Source organism: Chelonia mydas, chromosome 1, assembly GCF_015237465.2.
Source record: "Chelonia mydas isolate rCheMyd1 chromosome 1, rCheMyd1.pri.v2, whole genome shotgun sequence".
Classification (NCBI taxonomy): domain Eukaryota; kingdom Metazoa; phylum Chordata; order Testudines; family Cheloniidae; genus Chelonia; species Chelonia mydas.
Window position 1 is genome coordinate 46309589 of NC_057849.1, and position 25610 is coordinate 46335198.

At 44.1% G+C, this 25610-nt stretch overlaps 1 protein-coding gene across 1 annotated transcript in view; it reads left to right on the forward strand.

The window, feature by feature from the left end:
- The window catches only part of MTUS2 (microtubule associated scaffold protein 2), a 498561-nt gene that overhangs the window by 399775 nt on the left and 73176 nt on the right, over positions 1-25610 (forward strand). The gene's annotated exons all lie outside the window — the stretch shown is intronic.

Here is a 25610-nt window from a genome sequence, read left to right on the forward strand (position 1 = left end):
GGGTATTATAATTAGATACTATGTAGCTGGGAATCGAAGATCGGCGCATCGAGCTAGAGGAGAGTGCTGTAACTGATGCCTTTGTAATGAAGGTGGAGGGGTTTTAGAATGGATTTAAGGATGTAAGACATGCAGAAACAAAAGGTGCCAGCCATCTGTACATTAGCGCTGGAATGGACAACTTCACTAAAATTGTGAAAGCTGCAACAAAGGTGCAAACTGGTCATAGAGTTAATCTCTCAAAGTGTGGCAGAGGGAGGAAAAGAGACTTTCCTACTATACCTGTACACTTCCCATTCACCACAGGCTGGGTAATGCTGACTTGTCATCCAAATTACAGTGATCACTCTTATAAACCTGTCAATTCCCTTAAATACATGAAATAACGATACCTCAGTATTTGCAGTATCCCTTATAGCAGGAACAAAATAATTAGAAAAGCATATCTGTTTACCAAATCCAGGACAACATTGGGAAGGTTTAAAGAGAAACCACGGTATTCTTGAAGGGTTTTAACTATCACTTTCCTCAAAAGCCGCTTGCTGTGGGATGTGGGGCCAGATTCACCAGTCTGTTCTGTTTGCTTTGTACCCCTCCAGGTGAAGCCGGGTTTGCGACTGCTTTGCGTTGCTGGGGCAGTGCAAAGCAGACAGAGGTCTCAGTGGATCTGGCTCGGGATTTCTGTAACATCCCAGAACTGTCAGTTTGTCTCTAAGTTTGGAACAGCGAATACTATACTTTTGGGCACGGAGTGGAGAAAAAAAGAGCCCAGCTTTAAACCTTCTAAAACAATTCTGAAACGCTTTACATGCTTTTTTTTTATGTTTGGTTTGTGGTTTTGATGGGGCAGGAGAGAGCTGCCTTAGAGGGGGCACCAGAAGCTCTGCCTTGTTCCCAAGTAGGAGTTGATCTAGCTGGTTGGCTGGGGAGTCTGAATGAGGGGGAAAAAATTGGGTGACGGGAGGATTTTGTGAAACACTAAATATTTAAAATATTTTTCTGAGGGTTTCTTTTTCCTTTATTTTTTTTTTCCAGCCTTGAGACTTCTGGGCATTTTTGAAGCTCTTTTCTGAGCTGACTGTGGCGTGTTCTTGATTAAAAGCAGAGGGAAATACAAAAGAGTACAGAAGTCCCTGCACAGGCAAAACGGTTGAGGGTTGAGTTAAAAGGCAATTTGGCAGGGGAGTAGTCCTAATTAAGGAGAGAGACATGGCTTTGTTCCTGAAGAATTTAGTTTTAATTTGTACAAGCAATGAGTGCTTGAAAATTCCATGCTCTGAATGCATGGTGATGTCTTGCTAAGCTCGCAGAGGTCCTGATCCAACACCCATTGACATTAGTGGGAATCTAAATGTGCATGTAAGGAATAATGTGCTGCATACAAGTAAAATGCTATCTTTTCTGCTGTGCCTCAGAGTTGCTCCCATCTGGTTCAGATAAATGTCCAGATTTTGGGGGAAAGCCAGGATCTAATAAAAGATCCTCTCCCCCCTCCCTCCTGTTGCTCTATTCCCAGCCAAAATGCTCCCTTGAGGTTGAGGAATATACACAGGCCTGGGAGCCAGTTCCTGAGTTCCAGTCTCACCTCTTTCATGAACAAACATTCTGGAGGGCTTGACTGTGCACCTGTTACTCAAGTTGAGTAGTAGTCACCCTTGGGAGTAGTCCCATTCAGTTCAATGGTACTAACTGCACAATTGCTGCTGTTGGGCTAGATGCTGCAGTTTTCACACAGCCCTGCATTGGGGATGGTATAGAACTGCACCCCCTCACGGGTGGGAAGCACCAGAATAGATCATGTGTGAGGAAGCACCCTACAAGTTCCCCAATGCACTAGTCCTATCCTACAGGACAGTAGAGAGGACAGGGCCATGGTCACTTCCTCCCTTTCTTTGAGTAATTTGCTCAATGAAGGGATGAGCAGTCCCTGCTTACGGTGATGGCTATTGTGATTAAGCATTTGTGCAGCCATGCAAAGGGAGAGGCAAGTTTTCTTGCATGCTTTCACACTAACATTTGTGCAGATTTGGCCCTTACTAAGGTAAAGATCTTCTTCAGACAAAAACTATACAGTTAATTTAGTTACATGGCAGTATTCTATTTCTCCTTTAGATAAAGGCTGTATTGCAGTGTGTACACCAACAGGGATAGAGTTAAGGTTAGATGTGCAACCTTAACTTTAGTATGTCCTACCTTTTAAGTGACTAACCTTGCAACCTTAAAGTTTCATGAGCTTTTTCCATTTAATCTATACTAATATGTCTTGACAGCCATTCTGAGAGAAATTTGACTGTTCAATGATATCTCAGAACGAATGTTCCTTTCTCCTCCTCCACTGAACAAATCCTTAAAAAAAAAAAAAGATTAAAAACTGTTGTAAAACCAATAAGTACCAAGGAATTTGAAACACAAAGTAATGCTTACTAAATACCCATCAAATTGCAACTAAAACAGACTGCCACCTTGTTATCTAGAAGATAGATAACAAATGTGGTGCTGACTCAGAGTCAGAAAGCAAAGGAAAATGAAAGCAGTGGTTTTTACACAGGCCATTAGCCAGTTATGAAGGGTAATGATTGGTATGCCTGTGGACAGCTATATTTTAATTAATAATTAATTAGCAGATTAATTAGCTAGGGTCAAATTTTGCCCTCAGATATATATGCATAACTCCTATTGACTTCAGTGGGAATTTCAGACTTATCTGAAACAGGATAGTTCTTGCTTAATGTTTCACATTCATAATGCTTAATTCTGTCCTCAGCTTATGTGCTGAGGATACCAATTGTGATGGTATATTATGTGAAGTGAGGAAACTGTCCACGAGGAATTGAACTAAGATTATCCAGTCATTTCACACAATACAATATAAACAGCCTTCTGTGACTTTGGTCACTACTGACCTCCACCAGCTAGTTTAGCCTGATAATCAAAGAAATTTCTCGCCCAATTTCAAGCCCTGTGTTAAAGCCAAAGGATTTTCTTGTGTTGCAGATTGCCTTTTAGAAGTGGCAATAGTGCCATCTACAGGAGAGTAGCCCCAAGTGACAAGTTTTGGAAAGGTTTCAGAGTAGCAGCCGTGTTAGTCTGTATTCGCAAAAAGAACAGGAGTACTTGTGGCACCTTAGAGACTAACCAATTTATTTGAGCATAAGCTTTCGTGAGCTACAGCTCACTTCATCGGATGCATGTTTTGGAAAGGAATCCCTTATTTAAATAAAAAATAGACAAACTATATCTAAATATTTCTGTCGTATTTATAGATAGAGCTTTTTCCGCTGAACACTAGCATGGCCACACCACCCCAGTGCATTGGGCAGCTCTGTGATAATGGCATCACCTCCTCTTCTGCCAGTTCCAGCTTAGATGTAAGTTTGAAAAACAGTGGAGATACCTTGTTAACAAGCTCCTGATTCTTTGGGTAAATGAGGAGCCTATGTAAGTAGGTACAGAGCTTCCCAACCTTTCTCAAATAAAATTGTTGCAAGAAATTGCTCTTTATATAATGTGTAGGGATGTTGTTATTGGAACTTTCATTTCACTGAAGATCTCACATTTCTTTTATTCCAATTAGGAACGAAACATGAACATTTTGAAATTGACTGAAAGAAAGTTCCAAAAAAAGTTCCATTTCATTTCAATTATGACTTTTAAAAATTGAACATTCTGTCATAATATACACTATAATACAAAATAAAACCTTTCTAAACAAAGGGTCATTTTGAAAAGAAAAAACTAAGTGTTTTGGAACTTTTCCCCTAAAATAAAATTTCAGCAAAATCAACATGATTTCATGAAGCATTTCAATTTCAGCAGAACTGCATTCTCTGATGGGAAGTGGGTCCATCAAAGATTTTCTAGCCAGCTCTAATTATTATTATTATTATTTATACATTGTCATAAATATTAATGGAGCTTTACAGAGAAATCTTTATACCTAAGGAGGGATATGTGTGCATTTGCAGTACCCTAGGTGTTCCTTGTTGTGCTGACAGGGAAATACAGGGATACTGCAAATACTAATGTAATCATATCAAAGACAAAATTGGTATGTTAATAAGGGTGGCCATTGTTTGAGTATATATAAAATACTTCATTTACAGATCTTTGAATCAGATAAGTAGTCATAGACAGGAAACTTTCGCTGTGTCCAGAGAAATATAACAAAGCCAAGGAAAGTGCCCCTATCCTCTCCGTTCAAACACTGTTCTCTGTATGTGTCTGAAGAGTAGTGGTTTTGTCCTTTGAATGAACCCTATTGCAACAATGTAATGTGTTCTCCCAGGGGGAGCATACAAATCTTGGAACACTACATTCCCCGTAAACAATGTAGAGAAAACCCATGGGAGGGGGCTAAAGGGGAGCAAGTCCCAGGGAGGTTGTACCTGAGATTTCTTCCTTATTGTTCAGATGGAGTTTGCTGTCTTGCAGAACAGGCCATAGGGCCAGACTCCATGGACTCCTCCGGAGCCGCACAAATCTCAGGGGCTTCAGCAGGAGACCAGAGCTTTCTGCATAGAGGCTCCATGCCACAGCAGCAGTCACGGCCACCCTCCTTGGCAGCATGGCTCCAACAGTGCCACATTGCCAGGAACTCCCCTAGCTGCAGTTGCCTCCAGGATCCTCGCTTGTTCATTGGCAAATGCTGGCAGCTGAACAGCTCCAGAACCAGGAAACTAGCATTTTGCAACTTAGCTGCCTTGTTTCTGCTGGGTATGAGACTCCAGAAGGTGTCATGGAGCATGAGATGACATCACGAGCTGTACTATGAAACAAAAAACGTTACAGAAGATGAGGTCAGGCCATAAGCAACACGTGGTGGGGAAGAGGCATGCGGGGTCAAGTGACTCCCCCTCACCTCCCCAGAGATTTCTGCTTGGCCTGCACGGTGGAGAGGGAGAGGGGCTCTGTCCTTCTCCTGCTGGGCCCGCCCGCCAGCATGCTCAGCCCCTGTCCCTGGCAGCTGGGCCCAGGTGGGAAGCGGCAGGGGCAGGACAGACACTTCTCACACCGGCCACTCCAAAAGAGCCTGGCCAGGGAAGTGGTGGCAGGTCGCCCTCCGACCCAGCCCAACTGCCAGGGACAGGGGCTGAGCGAGCCAGGGTCCCCTCTCCCACTCTCCCCTTCCCGGCACATTTCCAGATCGCTCTGCCCCTGTCCCCAGCAGCCAGGCCTGGGTGTGGGGACAGCCCCCCACCTCCTCCCCAGCCAGCTGTCTCAGACAGCTTGCACTGCACTGAGCAGCGACCCGAAGCATCCAGCTTCAGCTGTGTGAGAAGCAGCCTCATCACGCTCTCCACCCGGGCCTGGCTGCCAGGGAGAGTGGCTGAACATGCCAGAGGTACAGCGGGGGAAGGACAGAGCCCTCCCCCACATAGATAAAATGGGGTGGCAGAGCACCGTAGCTCCGGACTAGGCACAGGGTCGGGGGAAGGTTGTTGGGCAGAGGAGACATGGGGCAGTCACATGTCCTCCCCTTTAGATTATGCCATACACACACACCCCAGAATGGAGAGGCACAAGACATCTATGGGTCAGGCATAGAAATCTAAACACAGTATGTCCATCGCTTTTACTGCAGTAAAGTCTCCAGAGCTTCCCAGGGTTAGTATTCCAGAAGAAGAGGGATTTCCTGTGGATCAAATGTGAAAAATGCTTCTTTCCATCCTGCCCTTTATATCTGCCTCCTGTTTTCCATTCACAGCCATTCTACATCTCCACATTGGAGTCTCTTCTTCACGCCCTCTTCCTTTCCATCCCTGCTGATCTCTCACCCATTGCTGTTTGTATTATTTCCATCCAATTTAGACGTTAGTGCCGTGGGCCATATCTAACCTATGCATTTTGTAAAGTGCTGCACGTCGGTGGCACTGTGTAAGTAACAAATAATGAGTATTGCACATTGCTAGGTAACCGCTGTGACGAATAGGAACTCTGGGGTTGAGGGACAGGGGGAGGCTTGGGAAGAGTGCACAATATTTCCTACTTTCCGAGCCAGATTTGTAAAGGTGGCTATCCAAGCTCAGGTTTCAGAGTAGCAGCCGTGTTAGTCTGTATCCGCAAAAAGAAAAGGAGTACTTGTGGCACCTTAGAGACTTTTTGTCCAAGCTCAGTGTGCACAAATGTGGACAGCGTAGAGCTTGTGCTCTTAGGAAAAACAAGTCAGGGAGAGAATGAAATTCCTAACCCAACTTTCTCACACCTGTATTCCCTGGTTCTCCTCTCTTTTTCCTCTCCCCAGCCCTGAACATCTGGCCGCCCATTGCTTGATGAAGATAATTAGTCTTCAATTAACACCAGATACATTTTTGTACCTGTTCCACTTGCAAATCCCTAGGCCTCCAAACTTGTCTAATTAGCATGTTCAGAGGCATCTCCTTCTGGCACAGAGCAAGAAAGCAGCCTTTCATTAAGCAATTAACTCTTCATCTGCCACTTTTCTAGGTATGTCTCAGTCTGAATGAGACCAAACAGACCCGAGTACTTGTCATTAAGTGTAGTTCTGTTCAGGGCCTCGGCATACTTACCATTTGAGATAGGGAAATCAGCTTGATGCTGCCTACTTCATGTTCTCTTTAAATGCCATTGCTGCTGGGCCCTCCTCACACCTGTAGCTAGTGATAAGTCCTTCCTTCTTCCTATTTCCTCTTGGTGGGTGACTCTGGTGAGAGGAGGGGCTTTTCTAACTCTGTTGCCACAGAGGACATAGTAGGTCCTGCTGGAATAGTTCTTCTGTGGAGACTGAGAGGGCAGAACAGAGGAATAGTTTTCTGCCTCCATTTCTTTCTTCATTTCCATTTCTGGTACATGTTTTTCTTTCCCCTGCCCTGCTGCTCAGTGTAGCAGGACCTCTCTTGCTGACAGCCATATTTTAGAGCTAAACTAGGGAGAAGGAGCGGGGCCCATTAGGCTGAAGATGACTCCTGTTTCTCTGCTATTGGAAGGAGGAAAACACCATTTAGTTCTCTTGGCAATTAGGGGGAATTCTCTGTACTGTGGCAGTGAGGTTCCCCAGCATCATAACTGCAGTGACGGGGAAGAGGACATGCTCGCCACATTCTTGGATGATGGTGGACAGGAGTCACCACCCCATTTCCACTTCCATGCCCCCTCTGACAGATTCCATGGGCTACATGTCCCCAGTGAAGAGATATAGATAGACCCAGGACAGGCAGTTGTGCAGCTCACAGGGTGAGACTATGTACCTGTGTTCACCTCTTTGTGAGCCCCTTTCACCAGAGTTTGTCAGATTTGGTTTATGGGGGATGAACCTTTTTCAGGTCAGCTGATCTCCTGAAGAAAACCACGTGCCATGAAGGCAGTATCCAGGGCCACAGCCAAAATTTACAGGGCCTGGTGAGTCCACCCTGCCCCTCCAGTGACTGCATTGTCATCATCTTCTGCAACTTTATACCCTCCCACCAGAGGGCTCACCTCCATCTCCTCTCTACCTTGCCCCAGTGTTCTTATATCCCTGCATTACCCACCCAGCAACCCCCACTTTGCTCCAGCAAGCCCACCCACATGTAGACTTACTTTTCTTTCTTCATATACATTGGTAATTACATTTAAAAAAAACTATATTCAAAGAACACTACAGTTGCAAAGTCAAGCACTCATAAGTTAGGAAATGCAAGAATAGTTCATCCCCTCTGTGTGTATGCATTATGATATAACCTTTAATTACATGGTAACATGCCATTTTTGCACAGCACTCTTGCTTTATTCGGTGAATGGCAGTGGTCCAGTCCTTCCCTTTGTGATAAAAAAAATACAAGTAAAAATCCAAAAACAAAAGATCCTTCTATCCTGTCTTGGGCTGTTCCTTTTACCTCTCCTTTAGTCTCAGTCTTCAGCCCCACTCTGGGCTCAAAAGTATTTAGATCAGATTTCTGTGCTCATGCCTTGGGGCTGTTATGGGAACCCACTTGCATTTGGTGCTCTGGGGTCTGGCCCAGGGATGATATATTAAGTAGGTGGGTCTGGTCCTTCAAGATGTGCTGCTGTTTCCCTGGGCCACTTGCTACCTCTGAGCCCCATGTGCTGCTTCCCTGTAGCAGGTGCTTAAATACAGCTTCTCCTCTGATTCTCAGTCCTGTGACTTCTCCCTAGGTCCTCCCAGCTCTTTTCTCTGGTGGAACATTGACCCTCAGGACTTCTTCTCCACGCCTTGTCCCCTTTCCGGGGCCCAGGATTAATTCTGTCCCTGTGGTCGTCTTCAGTCTGCCTCACCCAGGCCCTTCCCAAAGAGAGGGAACTCCCTATCTCCTCTCTCCTGAGTTTCTCTACTCTCTCTTTTTCAATAGCTCTTGGAGCACTGGGGAAGACAGGAAGAACGCCAATGTTGTGACAATTTTTTAAAAACGGAAAAGAGATGACCTGGGTAATTATAGGCCTGTCAGCCTGACATCAATCCCCGGCAAGATAATGGAGCAGCTGATATGAGACTTGATTAATAAAGTGTTAAAGGAGGATAATATAATTAATGCCAATCAACATGGGTTTATGGAAAATAGATCCTGGCAAACTAACTTGATATCTTTTTTTGATGAGATTACAAGTTTGGTTGCTAAAGGTAAGAGTGTTGATGTAATATACTTACGTAAACTTCTGTAAAGTGTTTGACTTGGTACCACATGGCATTTTGATTAAAAAACTAGAACAATATAAAATTAACACAGCACTTATTAAATGGATTAAAAACTGGCTAACTGATAGGTCTCAAAATGTAACTAAATGGGAATTGTCATCAAGTGGGTATGTTTCCAGTAGCATCTGACAGGGTTTAGTTCTTGGCCCTATGCAATTTAACATTTATTTCAGGTCGCTGATAAAAAACTTCAAATGACTACGGATAAAGTTTGCAGAGGACACAAAAATTGGGGCAGTGGTAAATAAGGAAGAGGACAGGTCACTCATACAGAGTGATCTGGATTGCCTGGTAAACTGGGCTCAAGCAAACAGTATGCATTTTAATGTGCCTAAATGTAAATGTATACATCTAGGAACAAAGAATGTAGGCCATATTTGTAGAATGAGGACTCTGTCCTGGGAAAGCAGTGAATCTGAAAAAGATTTGGGGGTTGTGGTGGATAAACAGCTGAACGTGAGCTCCCAGCACGATATTTTGGCCAAAAGAGCTAATGTGATCCTGGGATGCATAAACGGGAATCTCAAGTAGGACTAGAGAGGTTATTTCATCTCCGTATTTGGCACTGGAGCAACTGCTGCTGGAATATTGTGTCCAGTTCTGGTGCCCACTATTCAAGAAGGATGTTGATAAATTGGAGAAGATTCAGAGACAAGCCACAAGAATAATTAAAGAGCTAGAAAACCTGCCTTTAATGATGGAAACAAAATGTAACTATTAATGAAATGGTGTTGGATTGGAAGGAGGTCTCAAGTGGGGTTCCACAGGGTTTTGTTCTGGGTCCAGTGTTATTTAACATCTGTATTAATGACCTGGCTGTAGGTATAGAGAGCACACTGATCAAGTTTACAGATGACACAAAGGTGGTGGGGGGGTTGCCAATACTTTTGAAGACAGAGCTAATATTCAGAGGGATCTTGATAAATTGGAGAACTGAGCTATAGACAACAAAAAGAAATTCAACAAAGACAAAGGTAAGGTGCTATATTTAGGGAAGAAAAAACAAATGCACAAACAGAATGGGGGTTAACCGGCTTGGCAGTAGCACTGCTGAAAAGGATCTGGGAGTTGTGGTGGATCACAACCTCAACATGAGTCACCAATGCGATGCTGTTGCAAAAAAAGCAAATGCAATTTTAGGTGGCATTAACAGAGGCATAGCACGCAAGTCATGGGAGGTGATAGTACCACTCTGGTACTGTTTCCAATTTTTGGTCACCAATGTATAGAAAAGATGTAGAGAAACTGGAAAATATTCAGAGGCAAGTGACAAAGACGATCAAAGGGACGGAATGCAAGCCATGTGAGCAAAGGCTGAAGGAACAGGTATGTTTAGTCTGGAAAAGGGGAGATTAAGGAGGCAGGGGGTCATGATAGCTGTCTTCAGATACTTGAAAGGCTGCTGCAAAAAAAGATGGAGAAAAGTTGTTCTTTTTTGTAAGAGAGGACAGGACAAGAGGCAGTGGGTTCAAACTGCAGCATAGCAGATTTAGATTAAATCTCAAGAAAAACTTCCTAAGAAGTAAGAACAGCAGGGCAAAGGAACAGACTGTCTCGAGAGGTTGTGGAAGCTCCTTCACTGTAGGTTTTAAAAAAAAGAGCTGGAAAGCCATCTGTCTTGGATGGTTTAGATACAACAAATACTGTGTCTTGATAGGTGGTTAGACTAGAGGGATGACCCTTGCAGTCCCTTCTCACCCTATGTTTCTATAGACACAAGAGCTCAATATATTTAGATTAACAAAGAGAAGGTTAAGGGCTACTTGATTAGTCTTTAAATATCTACACGAGGAGCAAATATTTATTAATGGGCTCTTCAATCTAGCAGAGAGAGGTGTAATGTGATCCAACAGCTGGAAGTTGAAGCTAGACGCATTCAGGAAGCTAGATAAATTCAGAATGGAAATAAGGCATAGATTTTTGACAGTGAAGGTAATTAACCACTGGAACAATTTACCAAGGGTCATGGTGGATTCTCCATCGCTGACATTTTTAAATCAAGATTGGATATGCTCTAGGAGTTATTCTGGGGAGTGTTATGCAGGAGGTCAGACTACATGATAACAATGGTCCCTTCTGGGTTTGGAATCTCTGACTCTAGCCCCAGAGAGTGACTGCAGACTCCTCCCCTACATCCCTCTTCTGCTCTCAACTCCCTCTGTTTATAGTCCTCTCCCAGCCCCTCCCTAGCTGGGCTTCATCCTCAGTTAAACATGGCTCTCCCTCCAGGTGCAGCCTGGTATGTTAATTGTTCTCCTTATTAACGCTTTTGGAGCCTATGTGGGGGACACATCACGTGACAGGGTCCCACAGCCAACAGCCTCCTTCACGGCACAACTCTGATTCAACCTGTGCACTGAGTGAAGCAGGAGTCCCATGGGGAAAAATGTATATGATCACATTATTAAAGACCATCATAATGCATAAACACAAGGACAACAAATTAAAGTTTGCACAGGCAACTTTAATTCTGACACTACACAACCTTTGAGTCCTTGATTTTGCAACTTTACATTCTGTTAAGTCGTTTTTGTATGTACTTTCCTACATTTATTTTAAAAAACAATTTAAAATAGAAAATCAATCTTTTGGAACCATACTGACCTCCAGCTTGGATCATCATCAGGGCTTAGCCTTTAGATCCAAAGCACAGAGCTCTACCACTTGAACTAACAGTAACAGGTAGCCAGTAGTAGGCTGTTATCCTCTATATGGACCAGTCACTAGATGGAGGATGAGACACACCTTGCAAATGGGTTTCACATCTATTTACTGATAGCACAGAAATGGAAAGCCCTGGGTTCAATTCCAAGTTCTTTAGGGAAGTCTGTACTTGTAGTATAGACTCTTCTGCCCCAAGCCTGTGTCTGTCCCCCAGCTGTTCCTATCCAACCCACCTCCTCTGGCTATTGCAAGCCCTTCTTCCCCTCCCCCACTCCATTTCTCACTCCTTTGCATTCCAGTATAGCATCTTCCTCCTCCCCAACACTGTCTGGGCCCCAGAAGTAGGAGCACTGAGAGCACAAGGGAAACAGTCTCTCTGCAGGCAGTTCCAGTGCCCAGCATCACAGCAGCCCCTGGCAACTGAGTGAGCAATTGCAGAGAAAGTTCAGGTCAGCCCCTGCAGCCCTGGATGGGGCATGCTCAGTCAACATGGTGGCCAGCTGGGCGCAGTTAGTGCTTGTGAGGGGCTGGAGTATGCTCAGTGCCAATGGAATCTTCAGCGAATTTAGCTGCCAAACGCTAACCTCTCTGCTGATCATGCGCAACCTGACATTTTTCTGAGGCTTTTAGCCTGGACAAATTTGAATGAAGTTTCATGACAGTGACAACAGGCACATCCTTAACACAATTTCTGAAAAATCATTTCGAGCCTGCTCCAGCTCCCAATTATAGTCAATGGAAAGACTCCCATTGACTCCAGAGGGCTTTGGGTCAGCCCTTTGCTGCGTTAGTGCCACGTCTTTTATGTCAGAAATATCACAGTAACTTCTGTTATGCATATAAACACATGCCATGTTACAGTCTCTAATTGAAATGAGTCTTTAAAAAGTCCTTCACAGATAATGTGCACATCCAGCCTTGAGACCCGTGGTAGAGCAATTGTGTAAATATGATGTGCATTAAATATACATATAACATCAGTCTCTATTCACCAGATAAATGGCAATGATTACACAATAGTTGTTCTCGTCTATTGAATTAATAATCTATGGATTTTAAATTGCCTTAATGCCAACTGTAACATTACACCTCATCAACTAACCACCTTTACCACAAAGTGCTCCATTCCAGACTGTGCAAAGATCAGCACTTTACTAATGGCATTGACCTAGTACCCATCTCCCACACTTAGCAGTAAAATGCATTAACTGGAGCTGGGCAAAGCCTGCAAAAACACTTTCTACCCAAGTTCCTTCAGATCTTTAAAAGAACTGGCTCTGGCTGGGTCTGCCCCACTCTTGTGTTTCAGAGTAACAGCCGTGTTAGTCTGTATTCGTAAAAAGAAAAGGAGTACTTGTGGCACCTTAGAGACTAACCAGTTTATTTGAGCGTGAGCTTTCGTGAGCTACAGCTCACTTCATCGGATGCATAGCATATCGTGGAAACTGCAGAAGACATTATATACACACAGAGACCATGAAACAAAACTTCCTCCCACCCCACTCCCCCGCTGGCAACAGCTTATCTAAAGTGATCATCAAGTAGAGCCATTTCCAGCACAAATCCAGGTTTTCTCACCCTTTCCCCCCCCCACACACACACACATACAAACTCACTCTCCTGCTGGCAACAGCCCATCCCCCTTTGAAACCCCTCTTTATAATGCGCATGATAATCAAGGTGGGTCACCTCCAGCACTAATCCAGGTTTTCTCACCCCCCCCCACCCCCCCCTTTCCAAAAACCACACACACAAACTCATTCTCCTGCTGGCAACAGCTCATCTTACAATGTGCACAGCAATAATCCAAGTTTAACCAGAACGTCTTGGGGGGGGGGGGTTTGCAGGAAAAAAACAAGGGGAGACAGGCTACCTTGCATAATGACTTAGCCACTCCCAGTCTCTATTCAAGCCCAAATTAATAGTATCCAATTTGCAAATGAATTCCAATTCAGCAGTTTCTCGCTGGAGTCTGGATTTGAAGTTTTTTTGCTTTAAGATAGCGACCCTCATGTCTGTGATTGCGTGACCAGAGAGATTGAAGTGTTCTCCGACTGGTTTATGAATGTTATAATTCTTGACATCTGATTTGTGTCCATTTATTCTTTTACGTAGAGACTGTCCAGTTTGACCAATGTACATGGCAGAGGGGCATTGCTGGCACATGATGGCATATATCACATTGGTGGATGTGCAGGTGAACGAGCCTCTGATAGTGTGGCTGATGTTGTTAGGCCCTGTGATGGTGTCCCCTGAATAGATATGTGGGCACAGTTGGCAACGGGCTTTGTTGCAAGGATAGGTTCCTGGGTTAGTGGTTCTGTTGTGTGGTATGTGGTTGTTGGTGAGTATTCGCTTCAGGTTGGGGGGCTGTCTGTAGGCAAGGACTGGCCTTTCTCCCAAGATTTGTGAGAGTGTTGGGTCATCCTTCAGGATAGGTTGTAGATCCTTAATAATGCGTTGGAGGGGTTTTAGTTGGGGGCTGAAGGTGACGGCTAGTGGCGTTCTGTTATTTTCTTTGTTAGGCCTGTCCTGTAGTAGGTGACTTCTGGGAACTCTTCTGGCTCTATCAGTCTGTTTCTTCACTTCCGCAGGTGGGTATTGTAGTTGTAAGAATGCTTGATAGAGATCTTGTAGGTGTTTGTCTCTGTCTGAGGGGTTGGAGCAAATGCGGTTGTATCGCAGAGCTTGGCTGTAGACGATGGATCGTGTGGTGTGGTCAGGGTGAAAGCTGGAGGCATGTAGGTAGGAATAGCGGTCAGTAGGTTTCCGGTATAGGGTGGTGTTGATGTGACCATCGTTTATTAGCACTGTAGTGTCCAGGAAGTGGATCTCTTGTGTGGACTGGACCAGGCTGAGGTTGATGGTGGGATGGAAATTGTTGAAATCATGGTGGAATTCCTCAAGGGCTTCTTTTCCATGGGTCCAGATGATGAAGATGTCATCAATATAGCGCAAGTAAAGTAGGGGCGTTAGGGGACGAGAGCTGAGGAAGCGTTGTTCTAAATCAGCCATAAAAATGTTGGCATACTGTGGGACCATGCGGGTACCCATAGCAGTGCCGCTGATCTGAAGGTATACATTGTCCCCAAATGTAAAATAGTTATGGGTAAGGACAAAGTCACAAAGTTCAGCCACCAGGTTAGCCGTGACATTATCGGGGATAGTGTTCTTGATGGCTTGTAGTCCATCTTTGTGTGGAATGTTGGTGTAGAGGGCTTCTACATCCATAGTGGCCAGGATGGTGTTATCAGGAAGATCACCAATGGATTGTAGTTTCCTCAGGAAGTCAGTGGTGTCTCGAAGGTAGCTGGGAGTGCTGGTAGCGTAGGGCCTGAGGAGTGAGTCTACATAGCCGGACAATCCTGCTGTCAGGGTGCCAATGCCTGAGATGATGGGGCGCCCAGGATTTCCAGGTTTATGGATCTTGGGTAGTAGATAGAATATCCCAGGTCGGGATTCCAGGGGTGTGTCTGTGCGGATTTGATCTTGTGCTTTTTCAGGAAGTTTCTTGAGCAAATGCTGTAGATGCTTTTGGTAACTCTCAGTGGGATCAGAGGGTAATGGCTTGTAGAAAGTGGTGTTGGAGAGCTGCCGAGAAGCCTCTTGTTCATATTCCGACCTATTCATGATGACAACAGCACCTCCTTTGTCAGCCTTTTTGATTATGATATCAGAGTTGTTTCTGAGGCTGTGGATGGCATTGTGTTCTGCACGGCTGAGGTTATGGGGCAAGTGATGCTGCTTTTCCACAATTTCAGCCCGTGCACGTCGGTGGAAGCACTCTATGTAGAAGTCCAGTCTGCTGTTTCGACCTTCAGGAGGAGTCCACATAGAATCCTTCTTTTTGTAATGTTGGTAGGCAGGCCTCTGTGGATCATTATGTTGTTGAGAGGTATTTTGGAAATATTCCTGGAGTCGGAGACGTCGAAAATAGGATTCTAGGTCACCACAGAACTGTATCATGTTCGAGGGGGTGGAGGGGCAGAAGGAGAGACCCCGAGATAGGACAGCTGCTTCTGCTGGGCTGAGAGTATAGTTGGATAGATTAACAATATTGCTGGGTGGGTTGAGGGAACCATTGCTGTGGGCCCTTGTAGCCTGTAGTAGTTTAGAAAGTTTAGTGTCCTTTTTCTTTTGTAGAGAAGTAAAGTGTGCGTTGTAAATGGCTTGTCTAGTTTTAGTAAAATCCAGCCACGAGGAAGTTTGTGTGGAAGGTTGGTTTTTTATGAGAGTATCCATTTTTGAGAGCTCATTCTTAATCTTCCCTTGTTTGCTGTAGAGGATGTTGATCAGGTGATTCCGCAGTTTCTTTGAGAGCGTGTGGCACAAGCTGTCAGCATAGTCTGTGTGGTATGTAGATTGTAATGGATTTTTTACCTTCAGTCCTTTTGGTACGATGTCCATCTGTTTGCATTTGGAAAGGAAGATGATGTCTGTCTGTATCTGTACAAGTTTTTTCATGCAGTTGATAGATTTCCACTCCATGCGGCTAAATGCAGTGCCTTGCATAATGACAGGTTTCAGAGTAACAGCCGTGTTAGTCTGTATTCGTAAAAAGAAAAGGAGTACTTGTGGCACCTTAGAGACTAACCACTTTATTTGAGCATGAGCTTTCGTGAGCTACAGCTCACTTCATCGGTAGCAGACGAGTTTTCGGGCAGGAATATTTGGGGAAATGAAATAATTGTATATTAACCCATTATTCACACCCGAAACCTAAGTCTAAGAATTATACTCACCCGATCAGGGAACACAAACATACCATATGGCCTACGAGTCCAATAAAAAGAGATTGAATTTCTGATATTGAATATTCACAGTGGGACTGCATGCTAGCATTTTTGGCTAATTGAACTGTTGAAATGTTTTGAGGAGACACATCTGTTTTGATGAAGTTTTTATTGGGGGTGCTGGGAAAGGAAGACTCGGGCTTTATAGTATTGCTGGGTGGTTAGGGCACCGCTCAGAGAAGTAGGAACCCCAGGTTCAAGTTCCTGATTCAGATTTATCTGGGATGGAAAACCTCTGTCTTGAGTAAGGCAGAGCAGAGTCTTGAACCTGGGTCTCTCACATTCCAGGCCAGTGCCCTGAGCACCCAGATACATACACCCCTGAATCATAAAGTTCAGGTTTTGATCTGAAAATGGGCATTTCTGCACAATTCCATTTTCCTGAAAACATTCAATAGGTTTTGATTTGGTTCCAGTGCAGAACAAAACCAAATTTTGAAACCTTGACAGTTGCCAAGAAACAGAATTGTCATCCTCCAGTCGGCTCTGCGGCTCACATACAAACTACCAAAAATGATTTCGTGAAAAATTCTGAAAAACAAATGATATCAAGAAAATCATGATTAGCCCTGTGAAAGGGGCAAATAATGTATTTGTTATGAATTCTCCAACCATCGAGTTATTTGACAACTACTTATGTTATACAATAGGTATTATCTCGAGGGGATAGTTATGATAGCATTGCTCTGGCAGGACTCGGCACAAGAATAACAGAACTATCACACTCTTGTGTATTCAGCCGTGAAGCCACAGCGCAGCACTGGTGCTATGGGAATTTCTCCATGGTCTGGCCTGCCTTCACGTATACACTTATCCTTTCCACGTCCTCCTAAGGGCAGCTGCCTGACGAGTCATACCTGTGCACAGACACATATCTCCCGGCTCCACCTGCACATGTACTGCTTTCATGGGCTTTTTTTAAAATGATGCTTTTGCACAAGTGAGAATTGACGTATCCACCTGCCTACAAATGCACCTGTAGCGTTTAGCTTCCTCGCCTCTCACAGTAATGCAGGCTGCCTGTCCCGTCAGTACCGTGGAGGGTGAGCAGGTGGAGGCTGTGATTTTATCGGCAGCGCTTTACAGGCGGGACGCGCTTCAGGTGCCCTTGAGGCCACGTAGAGCCAGGTTGCCTCCCTGCCACACCTGTCCCCTGTTGGTATCACATCACAACTGACTTCTCAAGTGCATGCACAGTGACGCTGTGATTGTGGCATTCAGTGCCAGTGCGGTGGTGCTGCCATGCTTATAGTTACTTCTCACGAGGAGTTAGGGGCAGGGAATTCTTTAGTTCCAATTTGTCACCATGTTCATGTGTTTGTATGCTGTACCCCCTTCCCTTATGTTTTATCTGTAGATTTTGATTTTAGGTCCCTCCTATGCAGGGATTATCTCTCTTTCTGTGTCTATACATCACCCAGTGCAATGGGGCCCTGATCCCCACCCCCCATAATATAAATATTTAAAAATAACAAAAGTTGGTTTGTTTAGGGCTTTTTATTGTTACTTTTGTAACATAGCAAGATGAACAACTTATTACCGATAACAAAGGGTAATGAGACCACAATATTAAGTGTCCATCAAGCCATTTACACTTTTCAACGGCAGAAACAGCAGGCTCAGCACACAATTGCCTTGATTTGTTTTTAACCATCACAAACCAGGAACTTTAGCGTTATTTCAAACATCCATTTTTACCCACGTGTTTCCCAGTGCAATAACATCCCTATAAATAACGTTTGCATGTTTTGTTTAATTTAATTATGTGGAGAAAGGGGTAAACATGCATTCTGGACTGGAATTAGATGAGTTAAAAGAAAAGGAAAAAATATGACTAACTGAGGGCTTGTCTATATGACAGGTTATGTTGCTCACGCCGACCTAAGCGCCGGTGTGGACAGCACTATGTCAGCAGGACAGCTTCTGACTATGTCAGCGGGAGGACCTGAAGGCCGTGGTTACTTGTGTGGCTTGATTGAAATACAGGCAACAAGGGTGGGTGGTGTGCACGCCGCACATATGAAATACGGAAGTGGCTACATTAAGTGCTGTTTTCCTTTTCTGTCGACAGGGATGTTGTTGGGGTTCGTATTAATTTACGCCGAATGAATGTGATTAATATTTGGCGTCCCACAACATGTTCCTTCTGTAGTGCTGCGGGCCAGCCCCCAGCAACAATTCCTACTGGAATTCCTTCGGAATCACTCAGGTTATAAGATGCCACGGCTGTACACCTCTTTCCCTTTGTTGTGTTTTAAGCACGCAGTGTGTGGCCAGAGCTTTACAGAAATGAGCACTGTAACATTTCATAGGCAATATTCCATAGTGATGGCCTCACTGGAGAGGCATCACTGGAGATACGGTGAGTTTCTGGGGCATTCTAATTGCCTCACTCTGGTTTCACTGGTGGGGAAGTGAAATATTTTCAATGGAATCCTTGGAGGGATTGCCTAAGAAATTGAAGAGGGGGAGCAGCTGTGAATTATATAATATGAAACATGATAACTGAAGGGAAATGAAACAGAAGATATACAGGAAATAAAACAGAAAACCTGTAAACACTGGATGCTGATATAACAAAATGTGATTGGCTAATGTTGATAGAGGGTATGTTTGCCATAGATATGAAGATCCATATTTTGACACTAACATTAATCAGACAGTGGAGCGATTTCTATAGTGCACTAGTTATGACATAGTCATAGGATGATGATGACGAAAGGCTAGCAATCTTTATGGAACAAAGAGCAAAACTTTAAGGAGCCGTCGTGTTTGAAGCAACGATCAGGATGAGGTGATCCAAGAAGTTCCTGAAGTAAGGACCCAACCCTGCTCACCTGACTGACCTGAGGAGTCCCATTGGCCAGAGAGTAAGGCTGGTCGTGCGGTCAGAGTGCAGACCAGGAGACCCAGGTTCAGTTCCCTGTTCCACCACAGACTTTCTGTGTGACCTTCGGTGAGTCCCTTAGAACATGTCTACATAGCAGTTGGGAGCGTGCTTCCCAGTGCAAATAGACAGATGTGCTAGTTCTGCTCGAGCTAGTGTGCTAAAAATAGCAGCATGGCACAGTCAGCAGCTCGGGCTAGCCACCTGAGTGCATACCCGGTGGGTGGGGCAGGGTTGTACTCAACTGGTGCCACTATGACCACACTGCTATTTTTAGTGCGCTAACTCAAGCAGAGCTAGCAGGTGCTTGTCTACCTATGCTGGGAAGCATACTCTCAGCTGCTGCGTAGACATACCCTTAGTCTCTCTGTGTCTCAGTTCCCCATCTGTGAAATGGGGTTAATAGTCTCCAAGTGATGTGAGGGTGAATTATTAAATATTGTGAGGTGCTCAGGTACTACAGTAATGGGGGGCCATATTAGTACCCTAGATGGAATAAATTCATCCCTGGTGTCTTGAATGGGGTGGCACAGGAATTAATTTGGCCTGACAGAACACGTTTCTGAGTCTTTTCCACACAGTAAACCCATGTCACAACAGAAAAAAAGGTTCAGGAACCCCCTTCCATCTAAAAGAGAGGGTGGTTGTGGTCCCCAAGTTGAGAACCCGTACAATAGAACCTGGCATGTGTGAAGAACTATAAAACATCGGATTTATTTTTATGGAGGGCGGGGGGGAAATGTATGATCCAGTTCAGAATTGTCACCCAGTGGGTGTGAAGCGGCGAAGTTCATTATGGAAACAGGACAGGCAATGCTATGATGGGGGTGGAAATCACATAAGCGTGTATAAACTGCCAAGGACTGTCAACCTATAAACTGAGCTATAGAATCATAGACTATTCAAAATCCAGTGTAGCGTTATGCGGAGAGATACTGGTGACTGTATGGATCACAATCCTCCTTGAGACTGATGAGAGTTAACCTTCAGTTAAAATATCTGTAAGGATAAATTAATCACAAGCCCCCACCTAAGACAAAAGTGGTATGTGGACCCACTCAGGAGTTTAGGAGTGAGTAGACAGAGGGACTTCACTAAGTATTATCTGGGTAAGGAGTGGGGGGAGAGGAGGCAGAACACAGAGAACCACACAGACAACCTGAAGGAGCAGCTAAAAGTCCAGTGTCTGACCATGGAAGGAACCTGGGGAGAGGTTTTTGGGTCAGGGTGCGGGTTGAAAAAGGTGTTCTTGGTGCTGCGAGCAAAAGAAGCTATTTCCTGGCCGTGGATTCCTTCTGTGTTCAGAAGACTTTGGGCATTCTTTGTAATCAAAACTGCATCCGAGAAATACCTATCACCAATTTCTCCTAACTAAAACAACCTAGTAGACTGAAATTTTGGGCTAGCTGCAGGGGTCAAAAGGAGTAACAGTACTCACTTCGATGAAGTGAGCTGTAGCTCAGGAAAGCTTATGCTCAAATAAATTTGTTAGTCTCTAAGGTGCTCCTCCTTCACTTTATAAATGTTATATATATTTGTATGGCCTGGGGGCGGTGGGGGAGTTACTGGAATTTCCTGCAGGAACTAAAATCGCTGGAGGAGGTAGGCTATTAATATAAATTCCTAGGCGAGTAAACAAGTCAGGAGAGAAACCTCACCCCCGGGGGGGAAAATGCATATACCAGTTGAAACTGCTTAAAGGAGGCTACCCAAACAAAGCAGGTAAGAAATGAATAAACCCAAATGACCAGCCTGCTACAGAGGAGTGGTCACACTCACTGGGATCCAAGAACTGATGCAACACTGTGACAAAGAGGGATAGGCCCTGCAGAAAGGGTTTGAAGGACTTTGATCCCTGCTAGGGTTCTAGGGGTAGACAGGTATTGTCTGGTAAGCATGCAAGCAAGCTGTTCATTGTTTTATATGTTTTTTTCTGTAAATAAATATTTTGCTCTATGAAGGCTGGCTGGTTGCTGGTTAACCCTCTCTTTTCCCCTGGGAGAGAACAGAATAGCAAGGGCTGGCGTGAACTCAGACTTGCTAAGGTGATCGCACTGAAGGGCAGAAGCAATTGTAACCTAAATCCCTGGTCTTGGCAGAGGGGAATGTGGGTCCCATGCTGAGAGAGGTGATGGGTAGAGGCCTCAGACCTGAGTAGTGGAAGGCCTCCAAGGAGGTCACGAAGGGGTGAAAGGCGCAGTCAACCCAGGAGCTGTGACAGCATGCACAAGGCCATCAAGATTTGTGCCTAGATTGGTGATCGGATTCCAAATATTTGGCCAGAAGTTTTGTCTTTGCAACAGGAATCTCTAAGTTCAGTTATACGGTACAACAGTACAGGCTGCTCAGAAAGAAAATGACTGTAGACACATTACAGTTCTGAGTGTAATTAATAAACATAGAACTTTTGAATATATTCCAGTTGCCTAGGTTCTTCAGATCTTGGGGCATGGGGGAGAAGCTTTTCCCCCAAACAATTTTAATCACCAGTTGCAGAAGGAAAGAGTTTGGAGGATCATTTACCATCTTCCCTCGCTATCACATATAGTTAAATAAATTAATAAATAAATAAATGCCCTCCTGGTATAACTCACTGTCTCTCCTAAATTACTGTTGCAGTCCCAGAGGACAGGACTGTTAATAACGTAACTCTTCTCATGAGAATCCATCAATCCATCAACAGAGGTATTGTATGTTACGGATTTTTGCAGCACGATAGTTGCACAGATGTAGCTACACTGCTGCAAATTCTCAGTGTAGATGGGTTGCTCCATTGTCAATCAGGGCTTGAAACTGGGGTAAGTCACACCAGTCCAAGCCATGCTTTAAACAACATTCAGGGGTTTGCATTGGTTTGGCTACACTGGTGCAAACATCCCTAATATAGACAAGCTCTTGAGCGACACTATTCGCTTTTTTCAGTCAAGCTTAGTCAAGAGTAATTAACCATTGGAACAATTTACCAAGGGATGTGGTCAATTTTCCATCACAAACAATTTTTAAATCAAGGTTGGGTGCCTTTCTAAAACACCTGCTCTAGGAATTGTTTTGGGTAAGTTCTGTGGTCTGTGTTATATAGGTCAGACTAGATGATCACAATGGTTCCTTCTGGCTTTGGAGTCCGTGAATCTAGGAAAGTTTCCATATGACCTCTGATTTCCTGGGTGCAGTTTTGTATCTACATTCAGAATGGATTGTCATTGCAAATTTTAGCAGCTAAATGTCCAAAGGCTGGATTTGGAGGCATAGATCCAAGTGATTGGGTCATGTAAGTACTATTATTTATGCGCTCAATTATTGTAGGTGCAAATCTGAAGGGGAATTGTCTTGCAGGAGCAAAAGTGTTGTTACATCAAAGAAAATCGCATCCATTTTTTAAGTCATACATTTAGTCATACACTTTCAGAAAGCAAGAGCAAATTAATAAAATGTCGAGGAGTCCGTGGCACCTTAAAGACTAACAAATTTATTTGGGCATAAGCTTTCATGCATCTGAAGAAGTGGGTTTTTTACCCATGAAAGCTTATGCCCAAATAAATCTGTTAGTCTTTAAGGTGCCACCAGACTCCTCTTTGTTTTTGTGGATACAGACTAACATGGCTACCCCTCTGATACTTAATAAAATGTGTTTGCTTTTTTCATTTATTTGAAATACTGTCTTTTCTAGATTGACTGCAGTACATTGTAAGGCTATTATGAAAAGATTCTCTCCAAACTGTGACAGAAAAATTCTGTGACTGTCACTCTCAAAAGCCAAAGACTCTGAAGAGATTCTTGGATTGAGTAAGATCATATTTCAGACCTTTGCTTGCAACATGAAACAGACCATGGCAAATTAAAAATGTTGAAAATACCATTAAGAGTTGGTTACACTCCCCAGGCTCTTGCCTGGTTATTACAAGATACTTCGAAACCCCACATGACAACAATTTGAACATCAGCCTTAATTCTGCTGTTGTCCGATAAATTGCTCTTGCCTAATAGGTTGCATAAACACAAATAATCTGACAAAGACCACCTGCATATCCCCAAGCCTCACATCACACATAACTGGAGTTGCTATGAAAAGCCGGCTGAAAAGACATTAGGGTGAAGAGGAATAAGGATTCCATACAATCACTTTTCCACGATCTCAGGAAGTAAGCATTGCTGGATCTCAGTCTTTCCTGTTGTGTTTATTATCCTTATCAGTAATTGCAACGTTCTGCACACAAGAAACCTTCCAAATAAACTCCAAAATCTCTCACTCTTAACATGTGGCTTGAATAACAGCTTCATTCTACCCAGACTCCAGCTACCTTAGACAACAAGCTTCCATCCCCTGCTAAAGGTGGTGCTGGTGGACCATCATGGAACACTAGTGCCACAATCTTCAAATGTGGATCCCTCAGGTTAGGCACTGAAATAAGTGGTCTGATTTTGACATGAGCTTGGGCACTCACAATTTTCCCTAAAGTTAATGAGAGCTGGGGATGATTAATAAACATGAAAATCAGTCCTTCACCCCCACGCCCAGCTATATGTGCCTATATGTAGGTTAAGATGCCTAACATTAGGCACCCAGGTTTGGCTTATATTGTATTTATTCAAAGCATCTCAGTGTGCCAGGATGCATTGACGAATTCCCTGGCCAGAAGAGTTCTAGCCTAATAGCAGAACAATGCAACAAGTGGGAGCGATCAACAACAAGCGAGGAAATGAGAGGCTGGGCAGATGACAGTTACAGCAATAAGGTCACACTATTAGTTAGTAGCCATGTATATGTCCCATTCAAAACATGTTACTTATATGTTGCCTTAACTACTGCAGCCCCCTGCTCTCTGATCTCCCTCTCTGCCATCTTACTCCATGCCCTCCAAAAGAGAGCCTCCAAAAGCCTTTTCCTTTCCTGCCGTGTGTCATCCCCCTCCTTGAATGTGTGTGCTGGTTTCCCCTCTTCTAAACAGCAAGGTCAATTCTCTGCAATTCAGCCCCCAACTTCACATTTCTGTCCTTTATCCTCTCCGATATTCTTCCTGCTTTCATCAGTCTTCTTGAGCATCATTTCTAACCTCTCCCTTTGTCTCCTTCCCAGTTTTATTTCTTCCCTAACAAATGGAATAACTTCCTACTTAACATATCTCAGGACCATACGCTCTCCTTCCAAACAACTCCTTAAAACCCACGTGTTCCCTGAGGCATTCCACCTTTGTGCTTCATTGTATTGTTCTTTACTGCACTTGAAACAGCTTGTGTCCTTGGACCATTATCCATTCAGCATAGGTTTAATATTTATTAGATATACTTCTTCTGTGCAAATCAGTGTGCACTTACAGTGCATAATAAAAGTTTAATAATAATACACAGTTTACATAAGGAAACCCCTGCTCAGTGATATAGATATTGCACCAGGTTACTACCTTTATTTCCTTTCACATGGGGTGTATTTAGTAAGTCTGTTCGCAGCGGTATCATCTCTGCGGTGAGCTGTCTCTTGTCTTCCATTCAGGCTATTTGCTCTCCCTCCCAGCAGCAGAGTGTTTACTAAAACTCACTTGAGCTCAGACTGGCACTTTGAGGAAGTTCATGAAAGGCACAATCTGTCTGCTGTGGATATTAGCCAGCACCCACGAGGTGAAGTAGACATTGTGTACCGGCTTATGATTAGCAGCCCAAAGTTTATTATGTATATTTCTTGTGTTAGAAAAAGGATTGGCCACAGTTCTGCCAGCACAGAAAAGGGAAATTATCCTACATAGCAACATAGTCTGATTTTCCTCTTGCACTAATGTAAATCAAGAATAACCCCGCTGAAGTCAATGGAGTTACACCATTGTAAATCTGGTGTGAGTTAAATGAGAATCAGACCTCCAGGATATTGCGTTTTAGGGGCCATTGCATAAGTAGACCAGCTATGAACATACTCCTTATGTAACAGAAGCACAAAACAATAATGAGTGATAGACAGCACACATTATCCCTCATGTGTCTACTCTGGGGTTTCTTGCAGGTCCCGAAGCATCTGGCACTGGCCAAAGTCAGAGACTGGCCACTGGACTAGATGGACCACAGGTTTGATCTAATCTGACAATTCCCATGTTCCTATATTGATCAGATTGGTTTGTAGCCACTGTCAGGTTAAGCAGCAAATCCAGTTTCTCCCCTTGATTGGTTGGACCAAACAGTGAGATGTGATGTGGGCACAGTCCATAGCCCATCCAAAGTGACCACTCTCCTTACAACCTGCATGAAAATCAAAGTGGGCCATTTCCAGCACAAATGAGCTATTGCCAGCAGGAGAGTGAGTCCGTGTGTGTGGTTTTTGGAGGGGGGTGGGGGGGTGAGAGAACCTGGATTTCTGCGGGAAATGGCCCACCTTGATTATCATACACATTGTGAAGACAGTGGTCACTTTGGATGGGCTATTACCAACAAGAGAGTGAGTTTGTCTGTGGGGGGGCGGAGGGTGAGAAAACCTGGATTTGTGCTGGAAATGGCCCAACTTGATGATCACTTTAGATAAGCTATTACCAGCAGGAGAGTGGGGTGGGAGGAGGTATTGTTTCATGGTGTCTGTGTATATAATGTCTTCTGCAATTTCCACAGTATGCATCCGATGAAGTGAGCTGTAGCTCAC